This window comes from Drosophila miranda (genome assembly GCF_003369915.1).
Source record: "Drosophila miranda strain MSH22 chromosome Y unlocalized genomic scaffold, D.miranda_PacBio2.1 Contig_Y5_pilon, whole genome shotgun sequence".
Classification (NCBI taxonomy): domain Eukaryota; kingdom Metazoa; phylum Arthropoda; class Insecta; order Diptera; family Drosophilidae; genus Drosophila; species Drosophila miranda.
The window spans coordinates 484762-511695 of NW_022881647.1; the positions used below are offsets into that span (position 1 = coordinate 484762).

Sequence of the window (26934 nt, forward strand, 5' to 3'; positions counted from 1 at the left end):
TCTGTCGACCAAAGCCACAATTATTGATCCCAAATCGGCTATATATATAATATATAGCCATTTCTGCCATCGACATAGACACGATGGATCTTATAGGGCATCAAAATCTACGGCTTTCTCTCTCTGGCCAACTGAGTGGCTTATCGAAGTGCATTAATCTCTTGCTTCTCTCTCTCCCTCTCTCTCTTTGATTTGGTTAGAATTTCGTTGCGCTTTTAGGGCCCATGTATCGTATCGTCATAATGCGTGTAAATCGCGATAAAAACACAAAAACGGGTAAAAAGGATTTCTGGGCACTCTGGGCCTTTGTTTCATGCTGGTCCCGTACGCCCCGCCAACCCCTGCTCCCTGGTCGGAGGAAAATGAAATATGATCGCAAATGAAGCGATTCCTTGGTTCCTGGTCCGCGGTCCGCATAGTTAATGGTCCGTGTTCCCTGTTCCCCGTTCCCCGTTCCCTGTTCCTCTCATCGTTAGCTCAAATTGCAATTGCGACGCCTCCTGTTCGAGCTGTTTGCACCGTTATCTGATCGAATGTAATTATAATTATGGCCATGATTTTCTACATTTGCCTGCCCCCCTGCCCCATTTGCCCTATGCCATTTGGGATTCTACTCGTAGAACCCGGAAATCGTAATGTCCCCTCAAAGATCCATTGGCCTATTATTAATTACGCATTTTATACCCGATACTCAAAATGAGTATTGGGGTATATAAGATTTGTGGTACAAGTGGATGTGTGTAACGTCCAGAAGGAATCGTTTCCGACCCCATAAAGTATATATATTCTTGATCAGCATCAATAGCCGAGTCGATTGAGCCATGTCTGTCTGTCCGTCTGTCCGTCTGTCCGTCCGTCCGTCTGTCCGTCCCTATCTATGATTCTGCGTTTTTAGTTTTCTCGTATCTTCAATATTGTGGATGCAACAGATTTTCGTCCTTTGTGGGGGCGGAAGGGGGTGGGGCGAAATTTTGAGATATACGTTTTAAAGTGAGATCTAACAGGAGTGCGGATACCAAATTTGGTTACTCTAGCCTTAATAGTCTCTGAGATTTTTGAATATCCCCAGATTTTCGTCCTTTGCGGGGGCGGAAGGGGGTGTGGCGAAATTTTGAAACAAACTCGTCTCGGTCCGATATATTAGGAGTGTGGATACCAAATTTGGTTGCTCTAGCTTTTGTAGTCTCTGAGATCAAAGCCGCCTATGCTACGTGTGTGTTAGAGAGAGACAGGGCGAGAAAAAATGAAATTGTTTTATTGATGCTGGCTATAATAATGATACGATCCAATTCAGATTCCGCAGTCTTAAAGATATGGTCATTCTCTACAATTCTACGTTTTTGGTTTTCTCATATCTTTAAAATTGTGGATGCCACAGATTTTCGTCCTTTGTGGGGGCGGAAGTGGGCGGGGCGAAGTTTTGAAATATTTTTGTAGCAGTGACATATCACAGACGTCTGGATCCAAAACATCGTTGCTCTAGCTCTTATAGTCTTTGAGCACTAGGCGCTGAAGGGGACGGACAGACGGACAGACGGACGGACGGACAGACAGACAGGGCTCAATCGACTCGGCTATTGATGCTGATCAAGAATATATATACTTTATGGGGTCGGAAACGATTCCTTCTGGACGTTACACACATCCACTTTTACCACAAATCTAATATACCCCAATACTCATTTTGAGTATCGGTTATAATAACATTGAATGGCGATAAGGCTTAATTGCTGTGGAATTCCCATACAAGTACGCAATATCGTTTAAAGAGCGATTTCTTATCGCGCATTCGACATTTTCTCAGCCATTTTTTTGGGATAACTCTACGGAAAGTTCTTGGTTTATTTTTGCGGTTGGGGGTTTGTCAGAGCCAAATATTTTGCGATTTAATTTCATTCGCACAAATGGATTTCTCGCCAGGGAGGAGGGGGGTGGGCGCGGGCCGAAAGGGGGCGATGTCGCTGCTGTCGATAATTTGTGGAGAAATTTATGGTGCGCTCGTTTCTGATACGAACGGGCTAAACGGGCAAGAAACGCCCACAAAACAGAGGAAAATACAGATATCGAAGAAGGGAAAACCCATGGACTACAGGGGGGTGGGGTGATAAAGGGGGGAATGGCATCTAATGGAAAAAGTGGACTGAAACTTTGGACTAAAAATTTGTCACTCGAGAAATTAATTGCCCTTGAAAAAGGCAAGGAAAAGGCAGCGAAAAGAAATGCCAGGACATTAGGCCTACAAAAGCCTATGGTGCAGCATTCCGAGCCATTGGCGGTGTGTGCCTGCAGCTAAGGACACGCACGCAACCACAACAGAGTGGCGCATTAGCAAGGCCCGGGTTTCCCTCTCTCTCTCTCTCGAGTAGATGTTCCCTCGTTATTCTCGATTCTCCATTCTCGTTAGCGGGGGGGAGACTACAAATACGATACAGATACACCCCTTTCAGGGGCAGGAGTGTGAATGAATTGCTCGTTGGACGACTCAATTTATTGGCACACCATAGGACACACCAGGACACGCCAGGACACACTTAATTAGCCATGACAATCAATTTTGAATGCAACTTATGCTCGAATCAGCAAAACAAACAAGGGAAGCCCTCGTCCCGGAGAGGCAGCCAAGTGAAAGGAATTAGGTTTTCAGCACTGACATTTCCATTCCTCAATGGGTTTACGTTTTTCATTTATGTAAGTGGCCTTTGCAAATCGAATGCATCTCAAAAGAGCTCTTTGGAGGTCCCCCTTCCCTCAATCAAACTCTTCATGGACTCACCTGCTTGGTCACGGAATCGATCAGCCTCACGAATATGTCCTGCTCCTGGCGGGCGCCTGCAAATATCAGCAACAAAAAACCATATAGAATATCATTATTAAGACCATTGCCCCCCCCCCCCACCCCCCTCCCCCACCCTCTGTACACCCACCATTCGCATAGAGCAACTGCAGGCGATATTGTATGCCGTTGTTGGTTTTGGTGGCATCCGATTCCGAGTCCTTCTCGATGAACCCAATGAAGGCCGTGCGCTCGATCTCGATGGGCTGGCCGGCCCGATCGTACAGGGCGATCACAAAGTGAAAGAAGTTCGATTTACGTAAATTGCTGGGCGGCTGCTTCTCAAAGTGGGCGCGGCCAATGCCCAGGCTGCAAAAAACAGTACAACAAAAATGAAATTAGTCAAATTTTTTGTGGCGGGGGCGGGGAGGGGACAGACTCCTGCATGTTGGACAGTAATTATGCCATTAGTTGGGTAAACATAGATGGGGAAGCCCTAAAGAGGCCTCTTATTGGTGCAAGAAGGGGAGATGACGGGGCAACGGCGACTCAATTAACAGCAGCCAGTCCTTTGTCCAGCAGAAAGGATAATAAGTTCTAGTCGTCCTAGTGACAACTATCATTAAAAGCGCATAAGCAACATCAACGTGACACAATAATCCTGATGTATGGCCAGGACCCTGCTCACCCCAGGACCCTGCTCTCGGCCACTTCAGCATTTGATATACTCCTAGTCGTACTCGCACGTTGCTTATGTGGGCCAAGCAGACACTGGGTAATTATCCGGACACGTGGACGGAATAAAGGCTTGTACTTGTTCAGGTCATCCCCCACACACACAAACAGAAGCACATATATCTGTATGCTAAATGTCAGACTGGCTCTCTCTTGTCCGCCTGTCAGCGGACAATTACAGGACAGTGCCAGTGCCCGGGGATAGGGTCCTACCTGGTCGTGCCACCCCTGTGCCAGCGCCAGCTCCTTTTTGTGATCCTTGGCCTGCTGGTCTTTTGCCCGTATGCATAACGAACAATTTAATTTAGAAAATGCTGATTTTATCAGATTTTCTGTATATATTTTCTGTACAACTTTTTTCCCCCTGCTATTTGCTCAGGCAATGTCAAGGAGCAGCGCCGCATGTCCGCCGACTCGGGGGTCCTGCAATTATATACACATTTGCCAAAGGATAATGCCAGCCATCAGCTAATGATAGCGGTTAACCCCCCCCACCCCGCCCAGCCCGACAAATCATTCAAATGGAGAATTTCGAGAGAAATTCTCGTTCTGCTGCCCCCAAGGAATCGATTGACAATTTTATTGTCGCAAGGATATGCGATTTATATCCATAGTTCTCTATAGATATGATTGGGGAGAGGTTAAAATTTAATTGAATTGACAGCCGATTCTTTCTGATCCAGGGGTAACCCCCCTAATCCCTTAAAGGCCTACAATCCTATGATATCTAATATGATCACAATGCTTCTTCTGCTCAATATTTCACTCGTTTCATTCGACATATCTCTAAATTTCCTTAAAAAACAACACAATTTGCGGTTCAGTTGATTCAAGCGAAGGGCGGATATCAAATGAATATCAAAAACTCGGTAAGAGGCAATGGGAGTTCAATGCGAGCTACACCTCTGCAGGGGATGGGTCAGAGGAGCTACTACACCTCTGCCTGGGGGCAAGGAGGGGGCTGCCTCCTATACGACATAAAAATGCCAGACATGTTACATTCTGGTGAAAGGTTATTGTTATGGCAGCATGGAGTGGAGTGTTCGAAAAGTGAACAGCAGAATAATGCCGAGTACATCCTGACAAATAAACGAGGGGGAACGTTGTGAGTTGCTGCGGACACCGCAACTCTACGGCTATACCCGATACTAAGTCAGTATGGCTCTCCTCCGGCAGACGCCGCAAATATTAAACGACACGACAAAGAGTGCGTGCGAGAGAGACAGAAAATCAGTCTGAGCGTGACGTCGGGCGCTGCGTAGCCACTGCAAATTGATTTGTTCCTATTGGCTATAAACCTGTACCTCCAGCGCCTGCCTTCCTCCTGCCTTCTTTCTGCCTTCCTCCTGCCTTCCTGAATGGCTTTCTTTTTATACCCGATACTCAAAATGAGTATTGGGGTATATTAGATTTGTGGTAAAAGTGGATGTGTGTAACGTCCAGAAGGAATCGTTTCCGACCCCATAAAGTATATATATTCTTGATCAGCATCAATAGCCGAGTCGATTGAGCCATGTCTGTCTGTCCGTCTGTCCGTCTGTCCGTCCGTCCGTCTGTCCGTCCCTATTAGCGCCTAGTGATCAAACGATGCTAGAGCAACGATGTTTTGCATCCAGACTTCTGTGATATGTCACTGCTACAAAAATATTTCAAAACTTCGCCACACCCCCTTCCGCCCCGCAGAGGATGAAAATCTGGGGATATTCACAAATCTCAGAGACTATTAAGGCTAGAGTAACCAAATTTGGTATCCGCACTCCTGTTAGATCTCACTATAAAACGTATATCTCAAAATTTCGTCCCACCCCCTTCCGCCCCCACAAAGGACGAAAATCTGTTGCATCCACAATATTGAGAATACGAGAAAACTAAAAACGCAGAATCATAGATATTAACCATATCTATCAGATTGCTGAATCTGGATCAGATCAGATCATTTTTATAGCCAATAGGAACAAATCAATTTGCAGTGGCTACGCAGCGCTCGACGTCACGCTCAGACTGATTTTCTGTCTCTCTCGCACGCACTCTTTGTCGTGTCGTTTAATATTAGCGGCGTCTGCCGGAGGAGAGCCATACTGACTTAGTATCGGGTATAACCGTAGAGTTGCGGTGTCCGCAGCAACTCACAACGTTCCCCCTCGTTTTTTGTATTCTGCTGCTGCTGCTGTTGACTTTTCAGCTCGGTTGACTGCGGGATATTGTGGAAGCTTGCCAGCTCGCTTTGTTTGCACTTGCCGCCAATTTGCGTGCCACAGAGAGGTGGGCGGGGTATAGAAATGGCATTTTTGTGGCCGTTTTGCTGTTGATTTTATTATGCCAACATTTAATTGTCGCAAATCGATGCCCAGGTGACCATCCATGCTGGGCGGCTGGGTGGGGCAGGTACTATTACTTGTCCTGGTCACGTTTTGTTTATTGGCGGGCTGCTTTCCACACACACACACACAACTTTATTTGGCCCCACACTCCTGCATTGGGGACATGTTTAAGGACACTTTATGGGTCCTTGACTGCGTGGCTGCCTCTGCAATCTAGCACTCTTGTTTCTTGGGCTTCTGCACAATCTTTGTTGAAATAAATTTCCAAAAAATATGTTCTTGATTTACGAGCAGCCCCACATTGTTTGTGGCACAGCCAGATGGACAGATAAGTGCAACAATAAATGGTATTGGCTGCGCCGCAAAACAACATTGAACACACACTGAACAATTATCGGAGGCTGTGAGATTTATTTGTGCCCCAAAATAAATGCTTAATGTAATCAAAAAGTTTGAAATTATTCGCAGCTTGAAAGGTGATATTTTTGGGGGTATTTGAACTGGGAATTAGTGGGTATTCAATGGATTATATGGCACTCTTTGTCTCCTGTGTTTTTATGCTTTTGCACACTTTCTTCCACACTCTTTACCTCGTTTCACAGCGCATTGTTTTTCGATTGTTTTGCGTTTGATTGTGATTATGATCCTGATTAAGATTGAGATTATGATGGTCTGCGGGTCGCTGCAGCGTCTGATTCTGATTCAGACTCTGACTTTGATTGTGATTGAGAGTGTGATTGTGTTGGGAGTGGGTGTTTGTGTGCGTGTTTTTGTGGGTGTGTGTGTGCGTGTGCGATTGTTGATTTGCCACCGCTGAATGGCCAAAGCCCGATGTCATCTCGCTTTAAATTTGGGCAACTCGCGCACTTCTTCTCGGCGCGAACATCTCACGCCAGAAACATCTCAAACGCAACTGAACAAACAGGACCACGAGCCCCAAACGAAAGGAAAAGCTCTTTCAGCCGCCAAGCGGAACCAACCACCCCCCCCCCCCCCACCACCCACCCCCTGCCCCGCCGGATTTGCGAGGGAGAGCCACTGGCGGGGAAGGCCATAAAAATACCCCACCTCCCGCACGGATGAATCGCACCCCCAAGGGGGCCCTCATATTGCTCGGACACACGATGCCGCCGCCACTGTTGCCGGCTTTTGGCCAAAAGTAAACAAACGCTTTTTTTGTTTTGGAGACTCCTCCTTGTCAACGTTTGTTGCTGCAACATTGTTGCCCTTCTGCGTTGGAGATTATTGGTTAGCGATAAACGGAGAGATTAGAGCGTGGATTGGTGGAAAGGAGTTGATAGAATAGGCAGGATAGGGGGAGACAGGGTCCGGCTGGAGGTTGAATGCATTTTGGAATTTCATCTTCCATTTTTTAATTGAATTTTAGAATTGAGAGAACCTCTTAAAAATCATTCGAAAATTGTGCACTTATCAAGGGAAACTTTCATAATATTGATCTCAGGAATTAACTTTTGTAGGTGAAAGTTCACGTCTATTCGTTTTTTAAACTAATTGGAGTTTCCACCATTTGTTTTTGAAACTATTACGAATTAAAGGAATCTATGGAATAATCTGTGCTATTCCATCGAATAAATCATGGAATAAATTGTCTAGAATAAATACGAGTAGTTCTTGCGTTAATTTCCAGAAAATAATCTTGGGGGCGACTCTGTATCACAATTTCCAGCAGTAATCATTTGAATCTTGAATCTTTGTGGCATGCCACATTCCCAACAATTGAACGATCACAGTTTCTGTTTCACTTCGATTCACAATTCATTTTTGGATGGGTCTCACTTCACTTACTTGGTCTGATCGACGACTGGCTGCATGGCCCAGCGTCCGCCCAGCGGCTCCTCCTTGAGGGAGGTCATGGGCCCCCGCGGCTTGTTCATGTCGGCGGCGGAGGGCGGCAGGCCAAACATGAGGCCCCCGGCGGACCGGGGCCCGGCGGTAGGGTAGAGCTTGCGTCCCCACTCACTCCCCAGCTTGAGCGTGGGCCAGGGGGAGGCCGAGCTGAAGCCCGGCACCGGTTCCTCGGAACGCAGCTTGAAGCTATCGGTGCTGGTCAGGGGAGCTGTGCTAGCAAAGTGGTGGTGCGAATGGTGTGGATGCGGATGCGGATGCTGGTGAGGATCGGTGTACGGTAGGGGCACGGCTCCAGCTGCGGCGGCTGCTGAGGCACTGGCAATTGTGGCGGCCGTTTTGGTGGATCTTCTGCTTCGTTCCTTTCAATTGGGAATTGGATCTGCACTGCACTGAACTTCCTTCCTCTCCTTTCGATTGGGGACTGGATTCGCAGTTGAATTCGATTGGGGATTGGATCTGCTCTGTGGGATGGAGATGTGTCTCTGGAGATGTCAATCAATGGGAGTTCTCTCCCACTCTATCACTGCACAGAACGAGAACGAGAACGAACGCGAACGAACACGCACTAAATCCAAATCCAGCACCGACTGAGTGTGGGTGTGCATATACTTCTGTGGGTGTATATGTATGTGTGGGCTGCCAATGCACCGCAGAGAATTTGGGATTTTCGGAGGAATTGGTCTCGCAACAAGTTTTAAGCGGCGCGCGCTACCGTCCCGAGTGACTGTTAAACCCCAACTGAATCCTCGTCCAGTCCACAGCGACTGCCAGCGATGCTTGCGAGACGGCGTTGCTCTGCGCAGCACCAGCAGCAGCGGCAGCAGAAGCAGCAGCGGGAAAAGCCAAACGACCAACGACCAATGTTTTGAAAATGGAAACGAAACGAGCCTGCGCCGCATGAGAGTTGAGTTCCATGTGGGCCGAGGGGGTGGCAATGGCGGTAGGTAACAATAAGCAAGCCTGAGAGGCGGCGGCAGGCAACGAATGAAAAATCTAACCTATCGCTGGGAGTGCAAAACGACACCACATCGTCGTCCCGTCCCGTGGAGAGCCGAACTGTCAGCAACAAAACCATCCACCGACGACGAAGGAGACGACGACGCCGACAACGACAACCAGATCCAGAGAGAGAGAGAGAGAGAGAGAGCGAGGGAGAGCATGATAGAGAGAGACACAGCAAGACAGAGCAGGCAAGAAAGACACACAGACACAGATGCAGCACAGAGTGAGAGGGAGAGCGCTATACACCAAGTGGTTGTGGGTTGGTGGGTACATTTCCAGCCGTGGGACACTCTTTGCAACGCCCCAGTTACTGGGGGCGTGAGTGTGACGCAGCAGCAGGCAGAAACCATTGGAGATGGATAAACGCACTTCTCTCGTATATTGATTTGGGTTCCAATTCGTTCAATGTACTGGCGGTAATGTTGTGTGAAGGAATGCTAATGCGAGAATACAAGCCATGCACTACCATATCGAAGTGTCGTATCTCTCCTGGACGATGCTTAAATGGTTCATACAGAGACCTCAAACAACAAGGCTACCGCTATACCCCCTGCTTGAATGTGGGAAGATTCACACGTCACTTGGGGTCGCCTGGACTCTAAAGATCCAGCGTCGTCATCCATCCGCATACAAGATACTGACCGAAATCCTTACTGATTCCGGTTCAGAAAGGATCGTGCTCGTCATTTCAATGTCATTCGTAATGCGAAAGAACACACCGAGAAGGAATATATCCACACTAAATCGCCATAGCCACTAGAAGCCACTAGAAAATCTGGAAATAGTACACGACGGACACATGAATGTAGACACTAAAATGATACATATCCAATAATGTCCAGATTCTTGGCCGTTTGTGGGTGTGTAGTTCGATCATATTATGCAATTTGCAAACGAATTCCTCTAGTTCTAGTTCTTTGCGGCTGGTTCCATTTTAAGTGCGCTTTAGTGGAATATATTCCTTCAAAGAATGAGGATACACTCCTATGAAATATATAATATGCTGTGGTGCTGCAGATTGTTGAAAAATTTCAGTGTTTCAATTTAGTTTCATTAAATTTAATGAACAATTTAATTAACTCAAATTAAAAAACGAGGGGGAACGTTGTGAGTTGCTGCGGACACCGCAACTCTACAGTAATACCCGATACTAAGTCAGTATGGCTCTCCTCCGGAAGACGCTGCTAATATTAAACGACACGACAAAGAGTGCGTGCGAGAGAGACAGAAAATCAGTCTGAGCGTGACGTCGGGCTGCGTAGCCAGTGCAAATTGATTTGTTCCTTTTGGCTATAAAAATTATCTGATCTGGTCTAGATTTAGCAATCTGATAGATATGATCGTTATCCATGATTCTGCGTTTTTAGTTTTCTCGAATGTGCAATATTGTGGATGCAACAGATTTTCGTTCTTTGTGGGGGCGGAAGGGGGTGGGGCGAAATTCTGAGATATACATTTTATAGTGAGATCTAACAGAAGTGCGGATACCAAATTTGGTTACTCTAGCGTTAATAGTCTCTGAGATTTGTGGATGCCCCAGATTTTCGTCCTTTGCGGGGGCGGAAGGGGGTGTGGCGAAATTTGGACACGAAACGGTCAAGGTCCGATATCACAGGAGTGTGGATACCAAATTTGGTTGCTCTGGCTCTTATAGGTTCTGAGATCTTTGAACTCATATTTTGCAATTGGCAAAACCGACCATGAAACCTGTGTGTTAGAGAGAGACAGAGCGAGAAAGAACGAAATTGTTTTCTTGATTCTGGCTATAATAATTATACGATCTGGTTAAGATCTTACATTCTAAAACATATAGTCATCCTCTACGATTCTGCGTTGTTGGTTTTATCGTATCTTTAAAAATGTGGATGCCACAGATTTTCGTCCTTTGTGGGGGCGGAAGTGGGCGGGGCGAAGTTTTGAAATATTTTTGTAGCAGTGACATATCACAGAAGTCTGGATCCAAAACATCGTTGCTTTAGCTCTTATAGTCTTTGAGCACTAGGAGCTGAAGGGGACGGACAGACGGACGGACGGACGGACGGACAGACGGACAGACGGACAGACAGACATGGCTCAATCGACTCGGCTATTGATGCTGATCAAGAATATATATACTTTATGGGGTCGGAAACGATTCCTTCTGGACGTTACACACATCCACTTTTACCACAAATCTAATATACTCCAATACTCATTTTGAGTATCGGGTATAATAAGAAAATCTTCAATTAAATTGAATTTTCCAAATCAATGTTAAGTTTCAATAAATTTATAAAATAATATAGTCTAATGGAAATAATATACTTATATTGATGCAAATTTTTGGCGATTAATTCCGATTTAAAAGATTAAACAATACCATAAACATTGAAAATCGGACAAAAAAAGTATGAAAGTATCGTCTTTGTTTCTGAACCAATGAAATTTTAGCCAATGAAAATCCTTCTGTTTTTCTCATATTATTCTTCTCTCTTGATTGTCGGCAAAGCAGTCGAACAGCAGTCCGTGGCTATGTGCGCGTGTGTGCATGTGCGAAACGAGTGGGAAAGTGGAACAACGGTTTGTGATTCTACATATATTATACATTACATTATATTTTACATGTAGTAAAGGTGAAAATTGAGACCGAGCACGATTTGCTAGGGATCCGTGAGGGGGGAGATTGATTCCATGTTCTTAGGGTTTCGTTTGGAGTCTTAATTAGACGGAATGATGCTTTTCCATATGCTGGGCTTCCATTTTCTACGTGTTTCTTACCACAAAGAAGATTCTCTTTCACTCCTTATTCTAATCCTCTTCTAACGTTTGCTCATTCGGCACTCTCTTACTGTACAGTACTTTATGAGGACTTTCTTCATTCTTGTCCGCTTCTGTTGCTGCCTTTCAGAGTTGATTAGTCATCATTTCGGGTTTAACCCCTTCTGACTTTCGCACATTATTCGCATTGAACACACTCGTACATGTCCTTTGAGTTCCTTTGGTTAAGTTGTCAAACACACTCGAGGACCTACTCTCCCTACCTCCCTCCCCCCCTCTTCGTTTGCGTATCTCCCTCTCTTTCTGTCGGATTAGTTACCGGCGAAAACGCCCACAGAATTTTCACGCCCCGTTAGGAGAAAACAGTCGGGGATGGTACGGGGTTCGGTTGAAAAACAATTTGCATTTTCCGCATTTGCGGTTTTCTGCCTGTGACCGTTTGACAGTGGGACAGAGAGAGAGAGAGAGAGAGAGAGAGAGAGAGAGAGAGAGAGAGAGAGAGAGAGACGGAGTTTGTTTGAGTTTTCTGTGAATTAATTTAAGGGGCGTGGTAATCTCATTAACTTTTGACAAGGCGCGTACCTTTTGCAAGTGCAGGGAAAACTCTTTCTTTCCTTGTCTCTCTCCCACTCTCTGTTTGGTCTATTTTTAAGAAACATTTCCCCATAGGACAGGTTCCGGGAACGGAGCGGAGCGGAGCGGCACACCATTTTATGTTTAAATCAAAGCCAAAAGGCAAACAGAAGATGTCCCCAGACTCCGCTAATTAACCAAAATACCCTGAAGGAAATTCCTCTGCCCATCAGCTCCCGTTACCCTTTAGGAAAGCGGAATTTTCTGTTTCCGCAAAGGTGATGAAAATTCTCTGATCTACGCTGCGGTCCGCGCGACTTCGTTCGATTAACCCCCTTTTATCACGCCCAATTCTCGGAGGAGTTTCTCGGGCCGCGACAGCTGTCACACAGCTCTACCCCTTTGACCCCCTCCTCCTCAACCACTCCCCACCCCCACCATGCCTCTTGTTTGTTGAGCGTCGGGCGTTTGGCTTTGAATTTGATTCAAACTGTTTCCAACTGGATTTACATGGACATCCACTAGCCGAAAGCCCCACCCCTCCCCCTGTGCTGTGGTGCGCTGCGTCTTATGGGATTAGTGAGAGGAGAGGGGCAGTGAGGGTAGGCCAGGGGCAGGGAAAGTGTCATCATTGCAATTACAATTGTGTGTGTCAATTAGTCGGAGTATTGACTCTTGAAAAACAAACGGCTCTGCTCGGCTCGCCCGGGAGGTTAGGGTGGACTGAGGTCCTGGCAAGGGTATTCCAACAAGTGGATGAGGCTGAGTGATCTAATCCCTAGTAAGAAACTAATGTAATGTGGGTAATCCAAGCAAATTCGAGTGTAAGATGGATCTAAACTGCATTTCCGATTTCCTCTCACTCTGAATCCCTCCAGCAGAAACCATTAATAATTTTAATATGCAAACGGAACGGAGCATTTAAATGTCTCATTTGTCAGTCGTAAACAAAAAAGGAAGAGAAGAAGAATAAGAAACCGAATGTAGGGATTCGAGTACATATTTCTCCATATGCAAGACATTCACAGGACCTGGACAGAGGGCCATAAATAAGGCGGCGAGAGGGAAATTTGAGGCGCGAACATTTTAATTAGTGTGTCCCTCCATGTGCCTCCATGGGCATGGTATGGTATGTATTTCGAGTGCACACTCGTCCTGGGGCCTGGCAGGACACTTATGCAAATTAGTCGGGAGTCGCCGCCCTAATGAGGGGGAGGAGAGGGGACTCCATGAACACACCGTGAAGATAAATCATATTTAGTTTCAGTTCTTTCACTGGATTTTCACGAGTCATCATCGTCATTGATTCGGGGGAATGGAATCCGGGTCTCAGATCTCTGCGGACTGCGACAGATGCCACAGATCCATCCACAGAGATCTCTGACAGTTGCATTGTCTGCTGCAGAGACCACCAAAGGTTTCAGTTCCCAAAAACTGTGCCCCTGCCCCGACCAATCTATCGAAGCTTCAGCCGATTGGCGCTGCACTTGCCACAATTTAAACACAGATTGAACTCGAGTCGCGGCAGGACAAGCGAGCAAGTGCTCAAGTTTTTGCCACTTCAGTAAAAAGCGGCTAGAGGCAGTCGGGGCCTGGAATGGCACGTGTCAGCGACAGAAAAAAGCCAAGTAAATTAAATTAAATTATCTCAAACACGTGTTTGACCAACTGCAACGATTTTGCGAAAACAATCGAAAACCAGTTTAAATATTTACCCAGCCCAGGCCTTTGCCTAAACGTTCTCGTGAGGGTAACTCCCACAAACGAAGGCCGTCGACCGTCGTCGAAGGGTTTCGTTTACATAAGAAACGAGGGGGAACGTTGTGATTTGCTGCGGACACCGCAACTCTACGGTTATACCCGATACTCGAATGTGCAATATTGTGGACGCAACAGATTTTCGTCCTTTGTGTGGGCGGAAGGGGGTGGGACGAAGTTTTGAAATATATTGAAATGTAGCAGTGACATATCACAGAAGTCTGGATCCAAAACATCGTTGCTCTAGCTCTTATAGTCTTTGAGCACTAGGCGCTGAAGGGGACGGACAGACGGACAGACGGACGGACGGACAGACAGACAGGGCTCAATCGACTCGGCTATTGATGCTGATCAAGCATATATATACTTTATGGGGTCGGAAACGATTCCTTCTAATATACCCCAATACTCATTTTGAGTATCGGGTATAAAAAACAAGAAATTAGTAAAGGATTTCGAATAAAAAATACCCTAGTTCTTGGATTGATTTATTACAGTAATTTTATTTACGAAAATCGTTTCAAAATCGAGGAAAACATTTATAGAAATATTTGCTGTTCTGAGACGGGTTTTGGTTGTTAAAACGATCTATTGATAATGATTTTGGATAGATTAGACGACTATTTAGGGACTGTTTAAAAGAACCACTACATTCGAGAGATTGCTAATTCGAATCAGGAATACTTGTATAATAGACTAAAACGTATTTCTTCCAGATTCGTAGATCTTGAGCTAGAACCTATAGAGAACGAGGGGGAACGTTGTGAGTTGCTGCGGACACCGCAACTCTACGGTTATACCCGATACTAAGTCAGTATGGCTCTCCTCCGGCAGACGCCGCTAATATTAAACGACACGACAAAGAGTGCGTGCGAGAGAGACAGAAAATCAGTCTGAGCGTGACTTCGGGCGCTGCGTAGCCACTGCAAATTGATTTGTTCCTATTGGCAATAAAAATGATCTGATCTGATCCAGATTCAGCAATCTGATAGATATGGTCATTATCTATGATTCTGCGTTTTTAGTTCTCTCGAATGTGCAATATTGTGGATGCAACAGATTTTCGTCCTTTGTGTGGGCGGAAGGGGGTGGGGCGAAATTTTGAGATACACGTTTTATAGTAAGATCTAACAGGAGTGCGGATACCAAATTTTGTTACTCTAGCCTTAATAGTCTCTGAGATTTTTGAATATCCCCAGATTTTCGTCCTTTGCGGAGGCGGAAGGGGGGGTGGCGAAGTTTTGAAATATTTTTGTAGCAGTGACATATCACAGAAGTCTGGATCCAAAACATCGTTGCTCTAGCTCTTATAGTCTTTGAGCACTAGGCGCTGAAGGGGACGGACAGACGGACAGACGGACAGACGGACGGACGGACAGACAGACAGGGCTCAATCGACTCGGCTATTGATGCTGATCAAGAATATATATACTTTATGGGGTCGGAAACGATTCCTTCTGGACGTTACACAAATCTAATATACCCCAATACTCATTTTGAGTATCGGGTATAAAAATTCCATAATAAACAGAAATATTAAATGAATTAAAATTAATTATTAAGCACAAATTGTTGATTAAACATTGGGCTTTTAAATACAAACTTAGTGAAATTAAATAGATCTCACTTTGATACAAATATTAATGTATTGAAAAGTATTTTTTAATGTAAATATAAAACACTTAAAAATATATATATTTTGTTAAATTTGTGGGAACTATATTTATATTTTTTACATATTAAATATAATTAAATAAAATATTTACATTTTCATATGTCCTGTTACAATTTCCATTCTCGAAGCAAATATTAAGCGTTGAAATAATTATAAACACTACAATTTCAGGACGTATGTACATACTGTCATATCCTATCGTACAATCTGTGCAATCGGTAAGGTATTTTTCTCCTATCCATCAACATGCAGAAATTCATCATAAACATTCCATAAACTCTAGAAATACCGTGTACGACAGAAGTGAGGGTAAAACGTAGAACCCTTCTTCAGATTTAATATTTCAGCACACACACACACCACGAAGGATGTGGCAGGGGTTGCAGGGACTTCTTCCCTCAGCCCCCCGCCACATACAAAGGTGTTCGAAACATTTTCGCAACATCTCCCAAGGCCCCCTCCTGGCGCGGAGCTGCGTAGAGGGGGGGTGGTGGGGAGGGAAACCCGTTTGTCTTGGCCAAAACCGAAATACAGCTAATATTTATACAAAATCATAAATATTTACAAGTCTCGCGCAGTGATCTCCTCCATCGATAAGCGTTTTTGTGACTGGTGAAAACAACCTGGCCATAAACACGAAATTGTGGCCAGATCGTATAATTATTATAGCCAGAATCAAGAAAACAATTTCATTCTTTCTCGCTCTGTCTCTCTCTAACACACAGGTTTCATGGTCGGCTTTGCCAATTGCAAAATATGAGTTCAAGGATCTCAGAACCTATAAGAGCCAGAGCAACCAAATTTGGTATCCACAATCCTGTGATATCGGACCTTGACCGTTTCGTGTCCAAATTTCGCCACACCCCCTTCCGCCCCCGCAAAGGACGAAAATCTGGAGCATCCACAAATCTCAGAGACTATTAAGGCTAGAGTAACCAAATTTGGTATCCGCACTTCTGTTAGATCTCACTATAAAACGTATATCTCAGAATTTCGCCCCACCCCCTTCCGCCCCCACAAAGAACGAAAATCTGTTGCATCCACAATATTGCACATTCGAGAAAACTAAAAACGCAGAATCATAGATAATGACTATATCTATCAGATTGCTGGATCAGATCGGATTATTTTTATAGCCAAAAGGAACAAATCAATTTGCAGTGGCTACGCAGCGCCCGACGTCACGCTCTGACTGATTTTCTGTCTCTCTCGCACGCACTCTTTGTCGTGTGGTTCAATATTAGCGGCATCTGCCGCAGGAGAGCCATACTGACTTAGTATCGGGTATAACTGTAGAGTTGCGGTGTACGCAGCAACTCACAACGTTCCCCCTCGTTATTATTATGACTAATTATTGTATTATTAATACTAATACTAATTCTAATCTTTTTTCTTTTTTTTATTATTATTTTTTTTTATTATTATTATTATTTTTTATTTTATTTATATTTTTTTTTTTTATGTGTTTATCAAGTGTTTTTCTAATTTCTCCCTAAATTGCGTTGCTCTACTAATATTTTTAATATTGAAAGGTAACTCATTCCATAACCGTATAGCATTTGCTAAAAATTGTTTTCCTGAATTGGCAAGTTTGTACCTTATGGTTACCAGATTCAACGTTCTATTTGATGAAGCAAAGGTTAATTTATCACATATGTAAGTAGCTCGGCTGTCTGGAATAGATTATTCGATGTAGAAAAATAATTGTTCTGTACCCTATCCATGTCTTTAAATCCATTTTGAATATTTGTCTTGCTAAGATTGAGATATGATCGGTTCGTCTCTTGTTATATATGTAGCGGGCAATGTTGTTAAATGTTACTTTTAGTTTTTTTTGAGATATTTCAATACCATAGAATAAGGTGGGTGTCAAATATGTCTTAGCTATCATTAGTTTGAGTATATCTGGTAGGTATTTATACCCGATACTCAAAATGAGTATTGGGGTATATTAGATTTGTGGTAAAAGTGGATGTGTGTAACGTCCAGAAAGAATCGTTTCCGACCGTATATATATTCTTGATCAGCATCAATAGCCGAGTCGATTGAGCCATGTCTGTCTGTCCGTCTGTCCGTCCGTCCGTCTGTCCGTCCCAGTGGCTACGCAGCGCCCGACGTCACGCTCAGACTGATTTTCTGTCTCTCTCGCACGCACTCTTTGTCGTGTCGTTTAATATTAGCGGCGTCTGCCGGAGGAGAGCCATACTGACTTAGTATCGGGTATAACCGTAGAGTTGCGGTGTCCGCAGCAACTCACAACGTTCCCCCTCGTTCTCTATAGGTTCTAGCTCAAGATCTACGAATCTGGAAGAAATACGTTTTAGTCTATTATACAAGTATTCCTGATTCGAATTAGCAATCTCTCGAATGTAGTGGTTCTTTTAAACAGTCCCTAAATAGTCGTCTAATCTATCCAAAATCATTATCAATAGATCGTTTTAACAACCAAAACCCGTCTCAGAACAGCAAATATTTCTATAAATGTTTTCCTCGATTTTGAAACGATTTTCGTAAATAAAATTACTGTAATAAATCAATCCAAGAACTAGGGTATTTTTTATTCGAAATCCTTTACTAATTTCTTGTTTTTTATACCCGATACTCAAAATGAGTATTGGGGTATATTAGAAGGAATCGTTTCCGACCCCATAAAGTATATATATGCTTGATCAGCATCAATAGCCGAGTCGATTGAGCCCTGTCTGTCTGTCCGTCCGTCCGTCTGTCCGTCTGTCCGTCCCCTTCAGCGCCTAGTGCTCAAAGACTATAAGAGCTAGAGCAACGATGTTTTGGATCCAGACTTCTGTGATATGTCACTGCTACATTTCAATATATTTCAAAACTTCGTCCCACCCCCTTCCGCCCACACAAAGGACGAAAATCTGTTGCATCCACAATATTGCACATTCGAGAAACCTAAAAACGCAGAATCATAGATAATGACCATATCTATCAGATTGCTGAAACTGGATCAGATCAGATCATTTTTATAGCCAATAGGACCAAATCAATTTGCAGTGGCTACGCAGCGCCCGACGTCACGCTCAGACTGATTTTCTGTCTCTCTCGCACGCACTCTTTGTCGTGTCGTTTAACATTAGCTGCGTCTGCCGGAGGAGAGCCATACTGACTTAGTATCGGGTATAACCGTAGAGTTGCTGTGTCGCAGCAACTCACAACGTTCCCCCTCGTTTTGTGTTGGTGCGAGCTTTCTTAGTAGACTATATGTTCTACCAGTAGTTTTCACACTTGGTTACTCCAAGAAAGCGTATTGTTAAATGTTACTCCTAAGTTTTCCACATGATCTACGTAATTAATTTGTTTTCCTTCGATTTCAAGTTTTGGATAGGACATCGTATTTAGTTGCTTCTTGTATATAATTACACATTTAAATTTATCTGGATTAAGTGCCAGACCATTACGCTTCGCCCAGCTACTCACATTGAACAAATCACTGTTACACACACTTATACACTCATCAATTTTACTCAATGGACTACTAACATACATTTGGACGTCATCCGCATACATATGACTTTTACAATTTAACAGGACGTCTGGCAGGTCATTCACATATAGTGAGAACAAAAGCGGCCCAAGAACTGAACCTTGAGGCACAACACGTGTAGTGCTCATCATTGAAGAAATTATACTTCCACTTACTACTACCTGTCTTCTATCCGTTAAATACGATTTTAATAGCTTTATTGTCACTTAGTAGTGCATTGTTATCTAGGAAAGTTCGAATTTGTTGTGACATTAATTGTTCAAGAACTTTTGACAAAAACGATAGAATTGATATAGGTCTATTCATTTTTATACCCGATACTCAAAATGAGTATTGGGGTATATAAGATTTGTGGTAAAAGTGGATGTGTGTAACGTCCAGAAGGAATCGTTTCCGACCCCATAAAGTATATATATTCTTGATCAGCATCAATAGCCGAGTCGATTGAGCCATGTCTGTCTGTCCGTCTGTCCGTCTGTCCGTCCGTCCGTCTGTCCGACTGTCCGTACCCTTCAGAGCCTAGTGCTCAAAGACTATAAGAGCGAGAGCAACGATGTTTTGAATCCAGACTTCTGTGATATGTCACTGCTACAAGAATATTTCAAAACTTTGCCCCGCCCACTTCCGCCCCCACAAAGGGCGAAAATCTGTGGCATCCACAATTTCGACGATACGAGAAAACTAATAACGCAGAATCGTAGAAGATGACTATATCTTCTAGAGTGCAAAATCTGAACCAGATCGTATAATTATTATAGCCAGAATCAAGAAAACAATTTCATTCTTTCTCGCTCTGTCTCTCTCTAACACACAGGTTTCATGGTAGGCTTTGCCAATTGCAAAATATGAGTTCAAGGATCTCAGAACCTATAAGAGACAGAGCAACCAAATTTGGTATCCACAATCCTGTAATATCCGACCTTGACCGTTTCGTGTCCAAATTTCGCCACACCCCCTTCCGCTCACGCAAAGGACGAAAATCTGGGGCATCCACAAATCTCAGAGACTATTAAGGCTAGAGTAACCAAATTTGGTATCCGCACTTCTGTTAGATCTCACTATAAAACGTATATCTCAGAATTTCGCCCCACCCCTTTCCGCCCCCACAAAGAACGAAAATCTGTTGCATCCACAATATTGCACATTCGAGAAAACTAAAAACGCAGAATCATAGATAATGACTATATCTATCAGGTTGCTGAGCCAGAGCAACCAAATTTGGTATCCATATCCTGTGATATCGGACCTTGACCATTTTGTGTCAAAATTTCGCCACACCCCCTTCCGCCCCCGCAAAGGACGAAAATCTGAGGCATCCACAAATCTCAGAGACTATTAAGGCTAGAGTACCCAAATTTGGTACACACACTCCTTTAAGATGTCGCTATAAAACGTATATCTCAGAATTTCGTCCCACCCCCTTCCGCCCCCACAAAGGACGAAAATCTGTTGCATCCACAATATTGAGGATACGAGAAAACTAAAAACGCAGAATCATAGATAATGATCATATATATCAGATTGCTGAATCTGGATCAGATCAGATACTTTTTATAGCCAAAAGGAACAAATCAATTTGCACTGGCTACGCAGCGCCCGACGTCACGCTCAGACTGATTTTCTGTCTCTCTCGCACGCACTCTTTGTCGTGTCGTTTAATATTAGCGGCGTCTTCCGGAGGAGAGCCATACTGACTTAGTATCGGGTATAACTGTAAAGTTGCGGTGTCCGCAGCAACTCACAACGTTCCCGTCGTTTCCTTAAGGGACCGGGGTTATTTTCGCAAGCTTCCATGTACTTGGAATTATTGATTTTGTTAAGACAGTATTGCAAATTTGCATTTCCATGACATTTTCCAGTTGAAAATATGCTGTAAATAATTTACGAGCTGGGGCCTGGAGCGGCTCTCAAGAAGTGGAATGAATTCTGGCATCTCATTTGGACGTTTTAGTGCAGCTCCTTCTGGGCCATGTCCCCCTAGGGGCTACTCCGCCCATTTCCCACCTGGAGAAGCGTGTCAGCGTTGGGGATCGATCCTCTGGAGAACCACAAAAACGCAAACGAACGATGGCGTGGCATCACCGCCATGCAATGTCCCAGGGCAAACAAGGGCTTGGTGTGGGGGTCGGTGGGGGTGTGCGACACATTTACTAGATTAATTAGCTCATTTACTGCTGACAATGTCCGTGTTAATTCCCCACGAATTAAATGATAACATCGCACGAGAAAGGACCCGAAGAACGAACGTGTCGATGAAATGGATTGGCTAATGCTTGTTGACGCTAATGCCGGTCGGTAATCATGGGAGTTGGGTGCCAGAGGGGGCAGGATCACTAGCCATAGGGGCTGCTGGTGTGCATCCGATTTGCATAATTTCAAGGACCACTTCGTTAAAGGACGCACCCCTGACGCCCAGCTTGTTGAAACCGCCTCACACCTCCTCACAGTGAACAACCACTCTGATCCATACATTTACACTGCGGGAAAAAAGGGGGAAATGTTTTAAAATTGCCCATTACTTAGAGCCACTTCCGGGTAGGTCTCTTCTCTCAGTGCTGCTCCGTCTGTTGCCGCTCTGTTCCCCTGTTTTTCAAACTATCCAAACAGCCAGGCAAAAATATAATTTGACTTCATTATGCGAACAGTTGTTGCCCTTTAGTTTTGGTAATTTATTTCAATTATTCCTGTCTTCTGGCAGGCGAGTGGCAGAAGAGTCTCTATCCGGAAAAAGGGGTTAATGGCTTCTGCAGTCCATCCCAGCTCCAGCCCCAGCTCCAGCTCCAGCTCCTGTCTGTTTGTGTGCCTCAAATGCTGCTATTGTTGCAATTGTAATTTGTTTTTAGGGTGAGGTAGAGGACGACTTGGGTGTGGCCAATGGAAAGATTCATTTCCAGCAAATCAAAAAAACGAAAGAAAGAACACATGCGAGTAAGTATATCCTTGGGCAGGGCGCTCATAATTAATTTTTGTGATACTTCCAAGACTCATCCAGAGACAGGGATAGAGACAGAGATAGAGGGAGGCTTAGCTCCCAGGAGAGGCAACCTTTTGGGCCATTTAGACTCAGTGTTGGCCAGCAAACAAGCCAACAAACAGACAGCACGGACAATGCATAACGGTACGAGTACGAGCTGTGTCCTGTTCCCAGACTGGGCGTGGCTGCATTTCTTTCTTTCGGTTAACCAAAACAAGGATATTGACACTTTTCATCTCAGACACAGACTTGGCCTCGACTTTATCTCAGGGCGAGGCAGGAAGAGATGGAATGGAGTCCTTCCACGACTACGCCTCCAACTCCGAATCAGAGTCAGTTTCAGTTTCAAAGTTCCTGCTCTCAAGGACTAAAGGACATAACCATGCATATAAATTTGATTATTATTAAGGCGGGGGCACATTAGTAAGCATTTCTAATGACGGGCCGAAGGATCACTGAAAAGGGTCAGTGCCGCCCCTGCCCCTGCCTCTGCCACCAAAACCCCGCTTCCACATGTGTGTGTGTGGTGCATGCGGCATGTGGCATGTGGCCTCGGTTTCAAGTTAATTTATAAATATGTACGTATTTTAAATATTTTATTTAGCACACTTCTTGGCCTCAGACTGCGGCTACGGGTTTTTGGCCGCCTCCTCTGGTCCTCTCTGGTCCCTGTCCCTGTCTCTCACTCTTTCTCCTGCTCCTGCCTCACGTGTGCGGGTTTTATTCATAATTTATGCGTCCACAGGGCGACACTCATTCGGATCTGCACAGGAGTGTGTGTGAGGGCACTCATTAACTGGAGGGCTTTAATTTAAAGGGGAAGCAAAGACCATCATTGCTCAGAAACACACTTAAATTTTAGTTAAATTTATACATTTTTAATATATGATTATAAACCTTAATTTCTAGACCATCTATCCTAGATTATGTGTCTCAGAAATTCTTAACAAATGCCTAGTTCTGTCTTGGAAGGACTTTGGAAGTTTCGACCCATTCGAACTGCTTTTCCCTGCTTTTTTCCATGGTATATAAAAATATATTATATGATATATATACTCGTATATTCCTTTGAGTATTCCCAACCAAAGCCCGCACTTTTCCATTTCCCATTTCCGATTGATTTGTTCTAGAATCTAGACGCATGGTTGTTATATCTTCCACTAATTAATAAACAACGAGGGGCAACGTTGTGAGTTGCTGCGGACACCGCAACTCTACGGTTATACCCGATACTAAGTCAGTATGGCTCTTCTCCGGCAGACGCCGCTAATATTAAGCGACACGACAAAGAGTGCGTGCGAGAGAGACAGAAAATCAGTCTGAGCGTGACGTCGGGCGCTGCGTAGCCAGTGCAAATTGATTTGTTCCTTTTGGCTATAAAAATGATCTGATCTGATCCAGATTCAGCAATCTGATAGATATGGTCATTATCTATGATTCTGCGTTTTTAGTTTTCTCGAATCTGCAATATTGTGGATGCAACAGATTTTCGTCTTTTGTGGGGGCGGAAGGGGGGGGGAGGAAATTTTGAGATATACGATTTATAGTGACGTCTTAAAGGAGTGTGTGTACCAAATTTGGGTACTCTAGCCTTAATAGTCTTTGCGGGGGCGGAAGGGGGTGTGGCGAAATTTTGATACAAAATGGTCAAGGTCCGATATCACAGGAGTGTGGATACCAAATTTGGTTGCTCTGGCTCTTATAGGTTCTAAGATCCTTGAGCTCATATTTTGCAATTGGCAAAACCGACCATGAAACCTGTGTGTTAGAGAGAGACAGAGCGAGAAAAAATTAAATTGTTTTTTTTGATTCTGGCTATAATAATTATACGATCTGGTTCAGATTTTTCACTCTAGAAGATATAGTCATCTTCTACGATTCTGCGTTTTTAGTTTTCTCGTATCGTCGAAATTGTGGATGCCACAGATTTTCGCCCTTTGTGGGGGCGGAAGTGGGCGGGGCAATGTTTTGAAATATTCTTGTAGCAGTGACATATCACAAAAGTCTGGATCCAAAACATCGTTGCTCTAGCTCTTATAGTCTTTGAGCACTAGGCGCTGAAGGGGACGGACAGACGGACAGACAGACATAGCTCAATCGACTCGGCTATTGATGCTGATCAAGAATATATATACTTTATGGGGTCGGAAATGATTCCTTCTGGACGTTACACACATCCACTTTTACCACAAATCTAATATACCCCAATACTCATTTTGAGTATCGGGTATAAAACGGAATAAGCGTTAATGCTTCGTTTGAATGAATTTTTGATTGCGTTGTTTACGATTGAATTTACTTCCTGCCAGGAAATAATTTTAATACTCATTTTGAGTATCGGGTATAAAAATTGACAAAAAGCCAATTGAACTAAGTGAAATGCACTAGCCCCCTGCCCCCCCGTCTCATAACTCCCCGTGCGCTGGTAAAACATTAATGTTCTGTCACCGAATCGACCTGATAAATGAAGCCATGGATGGCCATTGTTCCGATTCTTAACCGTACTCGTAGTCGGCTTAGCGATTTCAATTATCGGCTATGTAGAGCGGGGCGTTGCAGGCAATGGGCGGGGAACGGGCGACCGCCGATAAGCACGTGCCGCTCGTTCCGAAGCAGAGGTCGAGGCGAAGGTCGAGGCGGAGGCTGGGACTGGAAACCGAACTGTCGATGGCCACGTGACCCAAAGCGATACCGGGGGCACAGTATCTCGTATCCGAAGATAAACATAATTATGCAATGCAGCAAGGGGGGGGTAACGGTGTAGCGGTATAGCGGGTGCATGGGTGCAGGGAGGGGGGCTTTAGCCAATCTGATAATACGCAACGAGATCTGTCATCATCAAACAAAGTGGGCGTGAAAATTGCGGATGAAGCCGCCCCAGGAAGGAAGGAAGGTTGCTTCGGGATGTACGGATGCTGGGATACACGATGTAGGGCTTCCGCAGCGGATGCAATCATGTCTTCGGCGTGTGCGCGAAATATCCATTGTTTGCCTTTCCCAGGACCTGCACCAGTGCCAGGACCCCCGGCCAGAAATACACGCAAATAATTGCCAGCCCAAGAGCAGGACAATAAAGATGCTCGTGGGCTAAGGACATTATGGCATTGATATAGCTGTGGCATATGCCACATCTCCTAACAGTGTGTGGGGGGGGGGGGGCAGGACAGGGATAACTATTTTCGATTCTCGATTCTGGCCGCGTCTCTGGGCCTCAACACATTCCACTTTGTCTCTGATTTTGACTTTGCCTCTGTCTCAGCTTCTGGTTTTGTATCCTTGCCTCTGTCTCTGACCAGCACGTAGCAGCAGGCATACCCTTCCTGAGGGGTATACTAGATGGTTCTGTTGGCTTGGGATGCACTGAAGAAGTTATTAACCTTGAAGGTATACTACCCATCTCTCTCCCAACAACAGAACCTCCATCTTCCGCAACTCGGACCCAGTGCCATTTATGGCAATCTTCTTTTAAGGTATCCAAGTCTTTGGACTCCCGAAACTATACTTTTCCTGCTGGTTGCCTAGCAGTACTTTTGGCATTAAAGTTTCATTTGTCTGCTGGCCACTTGGCATGCGAGTCGGGCACATTCCGAATTCCGTCCGACGCCAGGATACTACTCATAGACTAGCGCCATGCATCATCATCATCGTCCTCCAGCTCCTACATCCTGTAGGATGTATCCTTCAACCTCTGTCCAGCGCGCACATCCTCATCAAGCTGATTGCGAAAAATCACTGGAGAAATCAGGCCGAGTTCGTGACGACATTTCTATGGTTAAGTGGATCCTGGAATGGTTTCCATTCTCTACCTCTGACTGACACTCACAAAAGCACATTTTTCGGCACTTTTTGGCACCATTTTTGTCTTTTTATACCCGATACTCAAAATGAGTATTGGGGTATATTAGATTTGTGGTAAAAGTGGATGTGTGTAACGTCCAAAAGGAATCGTTTCCGACCCCATAAAGTATATATATTCTTGATCAGCATCAATAGCCGAGTCGATTGAGCCATGTCTGTCTGTCCGTCTGTCCGTCCGTCCGTCTGTCCGTCTGTCCGTCCCCTTCAGCGCCCAGTGCTCAAAGACTATAAGAGCGAGAGCAACGATGTTTTGGATCCAGACTTCTGTGATATGTCACTGCTACAAGAATATTTCAAAACTTTGCCCCGCCCACTTCCGCCCCCACAAAGGGCGAAAATCTGTGTCATACACAAATTCGACGATACGAGAAAACTAAAAACGCAGAATCGTAGAAGATGACTATATCTTTTAGAGTGCAAAATCTGAACCAGATCGTATAATTATTATAGCCAGAATCAAGAAAACAATTTCATTTTTTCTCGCCCTGTCTCTCTTTAACACACACGTAGCATAGGCGGCTTTGCTTAGAGTAAAACATTAGCGCCTAGATGTCAGAGACTATAAAAGCTAGAGCAACCAAATTTGGTATGCACACTCCTAATATATCGGACCGAGACGAGTTTGTTTCAAAATTTCGCCACACCCCCTTCCGCCCCGCAAAGGACGAAAACCTGGGGATATTCAAAAATCTCAGAGACTATTAAGGCTAGAGTAACCAAATTTGGTATCCGCACTTCTGTTAGATCTTACTATAAAACGTGTATCTCAAAATTTCGCCCCACCCCCTTCCGCCCACACAAAGGACGAAAATCTGTTGCATCGACAATATTGCACATTCGAGAAAACTAAAAACGCAGAATCATAGATAATGACCATATCTATCAGATTGCTGAATCTGGATCAGATCAGATCATTTTTATAGCCAAAAGGAACAAATCAATTTGCACTGGCTACGCAGCACCCGACGTCACGCTCAGACTGATTTTCTGTCTCTCTCGCACGCACTCCTTGTCGTGTCGTTTAATATTAGCGGCGTCTGCCGGAGGAGAGCCATACTGACTTAGTACCGGGTATAACCGTAGAGTTGCGGTCTCCGCAGCAACTCACAACGTTCCCCCTTGTTATACCCG

The 26934-nt window shown here is 44.5% G+C and overlaps 2 pseudogenes; one reads left to right on the plus strand and one right to left on the minus strand.

Annotated features, from left to right (window-relative positions):
- LOC117195066 overlaps window positions 1-8060 on the minus strand; it is a 44341-nt pseudogene extending 36281 nt beyond the window's left edge.
- Window positions 8061-8595: 535 nt separating this feature from the next.
- The window catches only part of LOC117195068, a 34662-nt pseudogene continuing 16323 nt past the window's right edge, over window positions 8596-26934 (plus strand).